Source organism: Chelonia mydas, chromosome 16 (genome assembly GCF_015237465.2).
Source record: "Chelonia mydas isolate rCheMyd1 chromosome 16, rCheMyd1.pri.v2, whole genome shotgun sequence".
NCBI lineage: Eukaryota > Metazoa > Chordata > Testudines > Cheloniidae > Chelonia > Chelonia mydas.
The window spans coordinates 17,252,680-17,263,255 of record NC_057857.1 but is presented as its reverse complement, the minus strand read 5'-3'; positions in this window follow the sequence as shown (position 1 = coordinate 17,263,255).

Below are 10,576 nucleotides of genomic sequence, written 5' to 3'. Positions count from 1 at the left end.
GACAAATCACACATTTTTCAATGGTTGGTCATGGCATAAATAGAAAATTTTGCAGATATGTTAACACAGTATATATAAGTATTGTACTGAACTACTGTTAGGTTTGTAAGTCACCCTGGGTAAGGGAGTCTGCTAAATCAAGGGTTTTCAAACTTTTTTTTGCTGGGACCCCCTTTGAAAATATTTCAGGCTGTGACAACGCCCTGCCCAAAAAGTGACCCCCCCGACCCCATACCAAGGCACCCTTCTGCGCTGCTGCCTTCAGAGCTGGGCGGCCAGACAGCAGCGGATGCTCTTTGGCCGCCCAGCACCGAAGGCAATGCAGAAGTAAGGGTGGCAATACCGCAGCCATCACCCCCCCGCGCAATAGCCAGATTTCATGAGGGAGGCCAGATTTCACAGTCTGTGATACATTTTTCACAGCCATGAATTTGGTGGGGTCCTAATTATTGCCTGTAATGCAGATTCTCCAGGATGAATTATGTTTTCAGTAACTCACGTGCAACCCCACAGTCTCCTAGTCGGGCCATCAGCAACACCTGCCTGTGTAAGACCCTCGTCTCCAAGCTGTGCCTTTGGTGACACTTGTGCAATGCCCAGTGCCACTGAGAACATAATTTAGAGACTATGGATTTGCCCAGATGCTGCTGAGGGCACGTTTCATCCTGCAGAATCTTTATTACTAACAATTCATTTAAAAAAAAAAAAAAAAGCAGCTTGATTTTCAGAGGCCAGGCTGAGTTTGTAGAACTTGCAACAAATAAATCATTGTTTGCTTTGTAAAATGAGCAAATATGATCAGAAATTAGAATGCTAATGTCGGTCGAGAGTGCCCCTCTGAGGAATGTGGGGCTGGAGTCTTCATGGCCGGTCACTTTGACAGACATTACTGTGGCAAGTGCTGCCTGACATACTGCTTCAACCAACCAGAAGACACGTAAATGTATCTGTGTTAACAAAAAAACCCTCAGATTTTGAAAAAATAATTAAGGTGTGACATATAGGAATGCAGTCAAGGGACTGGTTTCATTTTGGGGCCCCAGTGGAGTGCTTTCCAATATTGACTTTCAGGATGAATAAACAGCTGATGTTAAAAGGACTCCCCTAGTCTCAAATCCTTATCATCTAGCTAATGCCCCATTTGGGTTGCTACACTAGCACTTTCCCTATTGATAAGAAAATCCTCACTAAAGGAAAGCGAGTGACTGGACCACTCAGGAAATTGGTAATAGGGTACCTAGCCTTTTAATTCAGCCTTGCTGGTTCAAATCCAGCCTATATGCTGTAGTGACTGAAAGCTGTTATCCTTTGGCCTACTCGGACCAGGGTTAGATGACCTAACAGTGAAAATGCTCACAACTGGTCGATGCTGTTGCCAACACGGGTGTAGCTGCATTAGTCCTGGTGCAATAGTGGGGAATTGCAATGGAGACACAGCCTGTGATGGCGGTTCAGTCACCTGTATGAAATGAATTGATGGTCTTAATCCACTTCCTTACACACAAGTATCCACATAGCCCTCCCCTTTCCCCCCGCTCCACACACTATCGCAGCTACTCTTATTCACCCCTCAGCATAAAAGTCCAGAACCACGCAGACAGGTCTCCATGACCCAGCATTGAGGGGAGTTGGAGGAGCAGCATATGTGAAGTTTGCATTGCCATGGGCCCTGCTATATCTGTTTTGTGGGTAGATAGAGGACTCGAATCACCACAGCAGACAATGCGGCTTATTTCACCAACAGTAAATTAACAACCTATACCGAGAAAAAAGAAAGTCAGAATTCCCAATGCCTATACCACATGCAAATGTTCAGTATAGTCACTTTCTCATCTGTATCTCTTTGTCTTTTGCTTCAGTGCTGGTGATCGTGTAATACAACAGCATAATACATATCACCATGTCTCTCTCTAGTAATTACCTACGATGGCAGCGTGATCTCTTCTTTAGCTCCAGTGATTAGAGACCTGTGCTTTTGGTGCTGGAGGTATCGGATTCAATCCCCAGTGATGACTGATGTCTATGTATATACAAGGGCCTCGGCTTGTTATGCTTGCCTTGATACTTCAGTGGCTCTCAGGAAAACTATTGTCTATCAGCGTGAATAATAACTGCAGCTGTACCAATTTTTTAAGAAGACAGCTTTGTCTTGCACAATCTAAACAAAACCCAATCAAAGAAGCTCTTAAACTGCCATATGCACCCTAAGTGGCACTGCTGAAAACATAATAAAAACGCTGTTCTGACCCAGCACAGGAGAGCCAATGAAAAGGTTACAACACATAAGGGCTGGATTCAGCAAATAGAATCTATCCCAGTTATGCTCCACGCAAGCTCCATAACATTTTACAGGGTCTCAGAGTAGCCACACAAAGGCCCAAATTTAGGAAAGCACTTAAGCAGATGCTTAACTTTAAGCATGTTGTTAAGTGCCTTCCCGAACTGAGAGCAGAGGCTACACAGAAATCGCGACAAGCTGCTTTTGTTTAACAGAGAATAAAAACAAGAAAAGTGTATCAAGTGCTGGTCCTTTAACAAAGATCTTTGAGATCCAAAAGTTCTAATGGCAGTTGGGGAATGGAAAATCTCTGGTGTTGGGGGGATTCAAGGAAAATTTTACTGCCTGCTTAGGAAATCTGGAGCAGGAATTTAAAGAATTAAACCTTATAAAGCAAACCTGGAGGAGGGGAAAAAGTAGAAGATAGGAAACAGAGTTGGAAAAGCTGCACAATCCCCAGGGACAGCATTAAGAGACACATCCAGTTCAGTTCTCCTTTTTTGTAACCTAAGGTTGGTTGGTTTGTTTAAATAGACTAAGTTCACCATTTTAAAAGCAGGTACTTATTCAATTACTTTTTGGTAGGAACAACGTAATTTGCTTTTCTTGGTGAAGATTATAATTCACACGTACTGCACCCCACCTCTCCCTTGTTTTGGAGATTTCCCCAACCACTTCCAGGGTTCTCTGAATTTTTATTACTCTTTTGCTAGTACCTAAAGATCTCAAAGGGCTTAACAAACAGTAATTAAGCATCTCAACAACACTGCATTTCCCCCTGCCCTGGGAGCTGGGTAAAAAAAAATAAAAGTAATTAATTTTTTTAAATAAAGCAAAACTATTTTTAAATTATAATAGGCCCCAATTAAGCACATGCCCCATTTTAAATACCAGAGGGTTTGATGAGATTGCTTGGGTGCATCAAGTTAAGCCCCTACATTTGGGGACAGAAGCTGGTGTGGAGTGGGGCATCCTGCTGAAAGCATTGATCTGGGATCTTTACCAGCTGCCCATTGGCCTCCAGGTGGAATGTAAGGTGGTGGTTATGACCTATAATAGGGCCCTACCAAATTCACAGTCTATTTTGGTCAATTTCATGGTCATAGGATTTTAAAAATCATAAATTTCATGGTTTCAGATATTTAAATCTGAAATTTCACAGTATTGTAACTGTGGGGGGTCCTGACTGAAAATGAGTTGTGGGGGAGGGGAGTTGCAAGGCTATTGTAGGGGGCTCATGGTATTGCCACCTGCATTTCTGTGCTGCTGCCTTCGGAGCTGGGCAGCCGGAGGGCGAGCTGCTGGCTGGGCACCCGGCTTTGAAGGCAGTGTCACCGCCAGCAGCAGCACAGAAGTAAGGGTGGCAATACCAGACCATACCACCCGAACTTCTGCACTGCTCCTGGCCAGCAGCTGCTGCTCTCCAGGGGCCCCACTCTGTGAAATCTGGTCTCCCCTACAATAGCCAGATTTCACAGGGGAGAGCAGATTTCATGGTGTGTGGTGATGTGTTTTTCATGGCTGTGAATTTGGTAGGACCCTACCTATAGAGCCCAGATAGCCTGGGACCCCAAACTCCAGAGGGAATCACTTTTCTCTCCAGGCCACACTACCACAACTTGAGCTAGATTCCCCTCTTATAAAAGAAAGGGGGTAGCTGGTGATTCTCTGGGAGGGCTTTTTGCCAAACAAACTTCTGATGGAACTTCCCCCTCACTTCCCCTGAAACTTCAGTGGAAACCTATCTTGTTTCCTGCCCCATCATCTGCCTGGCTCCTTGGCAGCCTGCTAAACTGGGAGCCTTGAAGCTTAGGAACCAGCTCTCCCAGGGCTTCCTGGATCCCCTTCAGCCCACGTGGTGGGCTACTGAGAACCCAGGGCTTTTGGGGTTTCTAGCCTTCCTTGGTCTCTGGCAGCCCAACAGGGTTGGGGATCCTGTCAGGGGCTGACTGAAACTGACATAATTCTGACATAACTGACACCACTGAATAGCTGACCAAAATGGTAAGAATCTTGTCAATTTCAGTCAGCGGCTGCTTAGTCATCCAGAGTGATCTGCTCCACTTGTAGCCTGGCTAACAGGCAGATTGAGATCCTGGGGAGAAATTTTGTTGTGAAAACTCCGTATTTCAGTGTTTCCAAAACAAAGCATTGTGGGATTTCAGTTCTCTGAACATTTTGAAGTTTTTGGTTTGTCACCTCAATTCGGGATGAAAATTTGTGAAAACTCAAATTTTTGCATAACTAAAATTTGGTTTCCCAGCAAACTGCAGTGTTGAAGGTACCCATAGCCTTGGATAGGTTTCATCGTTTTAAAAATATTTAAAACCTAAATAAACAAATAAGTACCTTGCTGAACCCTGAGGTCCCAACGCTGCTCCCATTGAAGTGAATGGGAATTTTGTCACAGATTTCAATAACAGCAGGATCAAGCCCTCAAAGTCGGATCCAAAACAAATTGAAATTCCTGGAAAGATTACCATTGAGTTTTGATAGGCGTTAGATCAAGTCCTTAGGCCCCAGTCTTGTAAACATTTACGCACATGCTTGCATTCACAACAGTGAGTAGTAACGAACTTTCTCAGTTGCAAAGTTAAGCACGTGCGTAAGAGTTTGCAGGATTGGGGCCTTAACTAGTATTTTTATTAGTCTGAGACATTAATACTGCAGACAAGAAAAACCATGTACCAGGTCAAATGGCAAAAAAGAAGTTATATACTATTCAAGAAAATGGATGCATTTACTCAGGATTAAGACTAAGCATAGTAGACCCACCAACATCCTCTGCGTTCTTAAAGAGCATCTGATCCATAGCAGATTGCAAATTCTCTGTGATTGCTGACAATGCCACTCTGGTTTTTTCGAAACCACAGCTACATCATGTTCATACGCTCTCTCCTGAATTTAAAAACAAACACTGAAAGGTTTCCAGGCAGATTATTTTTTCCCAATATATGAATTTATGTCCAAACCCTACTTGCTCATTGCAAGTGATGAAATGTTACCATTAGTAAAGTGAGCATATTTGGTGCGAGCTTCCCCCCATACTGCATGCACAGGTTCCCATAGACAGTAACCAGGGGGTCAGAAAGGGCCTGACCTTGAGAAGTTAGGGGTAGAGAGATTATTTTACCTGTATATTTGGCACTGGTGCAACCACTGCTGGAATAATGTATCCAGTTCCCAAGTCCACAATTCAAGAAGTATGTTGACAAATTGGAGAAGGTTCAGTGAAGAGCCATGAGAAGGAGTAAGGAATTAGGAAAACCTCCTTTATAGGGATAGACTCAATGATCTAATTATCTTAACAAAGAGAAGGCTAAGGGGTGACTTGATCAAAGTTTATAAGTACCTATGTGGGGAACAAATATTTGAAAATGGGCTCTTCAATCTAGCAGAGAAAGGTGTGATGCAATCCAATGACCGGAAGTTAAAGCTAGACAAATTGAGACTTGATATAAGGAGTACATTTTTAACAGTGAGTAATTAACTGTTGGAACAATTTACCAAGGGTCGTGGTTGATTGTCCATTGCTATCAATTTTAAAATCAAGATTGGTTGTTTTTCTAAATGATCTGCCCTAGGAATTAATTGGGGGAAGTTCTCTGGCCTGTATTATAGAGGAGGTCACACTAGGTGATCACAATGGTCCCCTCTTGCTTTGGAATCTATGAACCTCTGAATGGCAATTAAAGACCTTCCTTCAAAAGAGGATAATAATAGATCACACACACAGATCCACCCATCAGTAAAGATTAATTATGGAGCCATGCATATTTTCATAAAAACAGTGTGGTCCCAACACCAGACAAGGATCAAGCAGACTCTGAGTTCTGATTTCTCTGACCCTGGGCTCAGGGAAGTCACAACCAAATTTTGAAAAGAAGCCACTGATTTCAGGTGCATCCCTTTTGAGGTATCCAGCTTGAATCACACATGGTCCTACTCAGATGGTCAGCAGTCAGGAGAATTCGCATCTCCCAGTCACTTCCACTGGAGCAACAGGTTCTCAGCACTTCTGAAAACCAAGGGGCGTGATCCTGCACTAGCGTAAACGGTCACAATTAAGTAGTGCCTGTGTGTAAAGCGCACATATGAGCTAGGGTTTATTATTATTAGAAAATGGAAAGCTATATACTAATGCTAAGTGTTATTTATTAGCTTAAAGTCTCCCTGTCCCAATTTCTAATATTTGTTATCAGGCTTGATGATGAGAAAAATATACTGGCATCCCCCGAGAGGTTTGTCTAATTGGGGTTAATCTGGCCTGGCTAACAGCACACACCCCAACCATCACACGCTGTTTGCTCAGCCTGTATGTAAGTCCCTGGACTTGGATCTGTGCACATTATTATGCTAGTTCTAAGTGCGTCTTTGCACTCTACATAACATGCAGAATATGAGGAAACCACATGGAGACAGTTGGGTTCCAAATAACCCTATTTTACTACCTATATATAAAGATACGAGGGCCAGCTACACATCTATACTGCGGCTCTGCTAGATTCTTGTGGCTTCTACAAGAGAAGGCAGGGAAGCACGCTAGTGGGCTTCCAAACTATTTAAAGGAATATTACTCAATGCCTATACATTGTCTGCCCGTCCGCTAGGATGTTGGACAGATCTAGAGCAGTGTTTTAGACCACAATCCTGCCAGATGGAGCCCTGTACACACACAGAGGTCATTGCAGGGCTGAGGTTTTAGTCACCACATGAAATTTTCTATTTTACAACCTAAACAAGAAACAGAATGTATCAGGGAACAGGAACATTAATGATGCTCCAATACAAAAGTATATTTTCCATTAAAAATAATAATTATTTACTCAGAAACAAAATTTCAAACCACGATCCTTGAACACTAAGGATCCAAGCATCAGATTTGATAATCCCACTCCCTCTCAAAGAAAATAATCACAGCATTTTAATCAAATCTAATTAAGTCAAAAAAACCAACACCAACAAAGCAACGTCTTGCCCCTTAGTTGTTATGGGCAACTGTAGGGCCAGATCCTGAAAACATCTATTAGCAAGAGTAGGAACTAGAGGGCTTGATCCTGCAAAGTGCGGAGTGCTCTGGTCCTGATCCAGCAAAACATGTGCTTAACTTTAAGTTTATGAGTAATGTGATTAATTTAAAGTGAAGTGATTGGCTGGATAGGGACAGGGTGCTCAGTGCCGTGCAGAACGGCACCTCAGGCCCAGCAGTGAGTGTTTGCAAGATCGAGTCCTCATATGGTATCTAATATATATAACGTGGTATGTAGTGCTCATTGAACAGAGCAGGATGACTGAATGCAATACACACAAGAAGAGCATACCAGAGGGAGAGTAGGAGAAGATTTTGCCCAGGTAAGCAGGAGAAAGACAAGTCAGTGAGATAAGGGAGCGGTGGCATTTCTGTGAATTTTCCTAAATAAAGAATCCTTTTAATTGTCCTGGCTGCACCTTCCTCCTAAATGCCGGCTTTCTAAATAAACTCTTCCAGGGTGAGCAATCGCCTGCATGACTATCAAATGTTCCCTTTTCCATATACGTTGTCCAGTACAGCCACTTCCCTGGCCACAGCTATGTGAAGCATGCAGGTAAGTAACAAACAAGGGAAAGTTTGGAAAAGTTCCCTTCCCAAAGCCTAAGAGAAGGTAAACAAGCAGAATTCATTTTCTTCCTCTCCTCCTTTTCAAGCACTGCCCCTTTTCCTTCTTTACGATTTATTTTTGGAATCACCTAGGCCTCTAGATGCCCCAACTCAGACCAGGACTCCATTGTGCCGGGTGCTGTACAAACACAGGCTACCTGGTCTACCTTTGAAAGTTGTATCAGTTCATGGTGTGAATTAGTTTTGGTACCACCCCTTGTTTGGTGAACTGGTATAAAGGTGCCTCCTGCTGGTATAGCTTATTTTCCTGCCCATACAAACAGCTGTATCTGTACAAGCAGACGTATACCAGTATAACTGCATCCGTACTCAGGGGGTTGTATAGCTTTGACTAGCCTGGTGTAACTAAAGCAGTACAACTTGTAGGTGTAGGCAAGACCCAGAGCCAGTTCTCCGCTCCACCACAGACTTCCTGTGCGACCTTGGGCAAAGTCACTCGGGGTACGTCTACCAAGCCAGCAGCAGCGAGCCTCCGAGCTCAGGTCAACAGACTCAGGCTTGTGCTAGCTAGAGCCAGCTCTAGGCATAAGCAAACAGCAATTACTTAAGGCCCCGAGCAGCTCAAAGGGGTGCCCTATTAATTATTAGCATGTGTTGTGTTGGGGGCCCCCCAAAATATTCCTGCTTAGGGGGTTCCCAATGGGCTAGCACCAGCACTGTTGGGACTGCACTGAAAGCAACTGTGTCGATGTTTTGGCTCAGGCCAGAGCTTGGGTTCTGAAGCCCCAGGATGGGGGTGGGCCCGAGCCGCAGCTTAAAATTGCTGTCTACACAGCTATTTTTAACCTGTCGATCCGGGCTCAGAGACTCACCGCCGTGGGTGGCTGCTGCTGTGTAGAAGTTCCCCACATGCCGCGTTACCTCATGGGAGCATTGGGAGGAAAAATGCCCAGCCAGAAGGGGTGCTCAGATCCTATGGTAATGGAACCATAGACGTACTTGAGATAGAGAGAGAGAGAGAGCCCCTCGCAGTCTACACTGGCAAGACAGACGAAGGGTGGGAGGGGAAATAGAGGGAAAGTCACTTGCCCAAGGTCACACATCTAGTTCAAGCCTCAGCCGCAAATGAAATCCCAGTCTCCTGACTCCCAGCCCAGTGCCTTTTCCACGAGACCGCAGCACTGCCCCTCTTTTCACCCTCTCTGCTGCCTTCTCCTCCCATCGCTTGTATTCAGGACTGTCCCCCCCCTGAAAACAACTGGAACTCTACCCAACAGTGGATATTTATTGTGCTTTTCAATACAGCTAGATCAAAGCAAAGTAAATCCCTGCCCATGGGCCTAATTTAGGGAGCTGCAGCAGAGTCATGCCTAAGTATATCTTCTTTCTATCAGCATTCTTTTCTGTTCAGTCTCTCCCTCTGCTTCCCCCATACACGTGTTTAACTGGCTGAATGATCTGTGGTTCCTGTCTTTGGCTTTAAGGTGTCTTTAAGCCACCTTTGTTTTCCATGTTCTGAAGCCATTTGGGGGCTGCCATGGTCTCTGATGTCAGTTAGAGCAGTGCTCCCCTGCCCCAGGTGCCTCTCACACCACTGTTCTCAACTGGATGAAATTAGAACTGCAAGGGCTGTGTGTCATAGGCCCTGTACTGCTTACAGCTAGTGGAGAGTATCCTTTAGCTCAAATGATGACGGCCTGTGCATTAAGAGTAGGAGGATCTTACTTCTATCCTTCCTCTGTCTCCACAGCATCCCATGTGCTCAGTGTGTGCTGCATAGTGACAGCTACAATGTCCTAGATGGACATGGATTCATGGGCGGCAGGTATCAAAGGCCAGGGCAGGCTAAGCCTCCCCTAACCCAGACCGTGGCCCTGCCCATGTTCCATCCCAAGGCCCCACCTCCCTCCCCCTCTCCCCTGAAGCCGGTGGGGGCACAGCTTCAGCGGCGGCCTGGAGCTCTGGCCTGCCAGCGGCCAGGGCCACCCTGGGTGGCTCGGGCCAGCGGTTCGGCCCAGGGATTGGGCCAGCAGCTCGATCTGGAGGTTGGTTCAGTGGTTCAATCCAGGGGTCTGGCCAGCCCAGGGGTTTGGCCAGCGGTTTGGCCTGGCGCTGGGGTCGGCCAGTGGCCTGGTGCTCGAGCTGGCTGACGCAGCTGGGACAGGACGGCTGGTGGCTGAGGGTGTCTGGGACAGGTGGGCCAGGGCTCCTCCAGCAGCTGGGGGAGGCTGCAGGCAGAAGGTACAGGCTGGCAGGTTAGCCTCCCCAAAGTGAGGGGTTCACTCGCCGCCCCTGCATGAGTTGGTTACAAAATACAGATTAAAAACAACATGGTCAATTTGTGATACATCCTTTGGCTCTTGGATAGTTCACATTCTTCCTTAGTGTCTCATTTATCAGCATGGCAACGCACCTGTTCTAGGGCCCATAGACAGTTTGGCATTCAAAGTCCCTTGGGTGGAGGCTCTGTTCTCCTTTTTCCATCTGGAGAACAACGGCTTGGCAGCAGATGCTGCTGTGGAAGGATAAAGGCCACGCAGGCGCTGACAGACATTAGTGTGCACTCAATGGTGTATTTTTCTGGGGGTAGCATTATCCAGTTGTTAGAGCAAGGGGTCCGGCTGTGGTCCCTTCACCCCACTGTGCCACAGCTTCTCCAGCACTGAAAGGGGGTGATAATCTTTACCCCCACTCAGGAG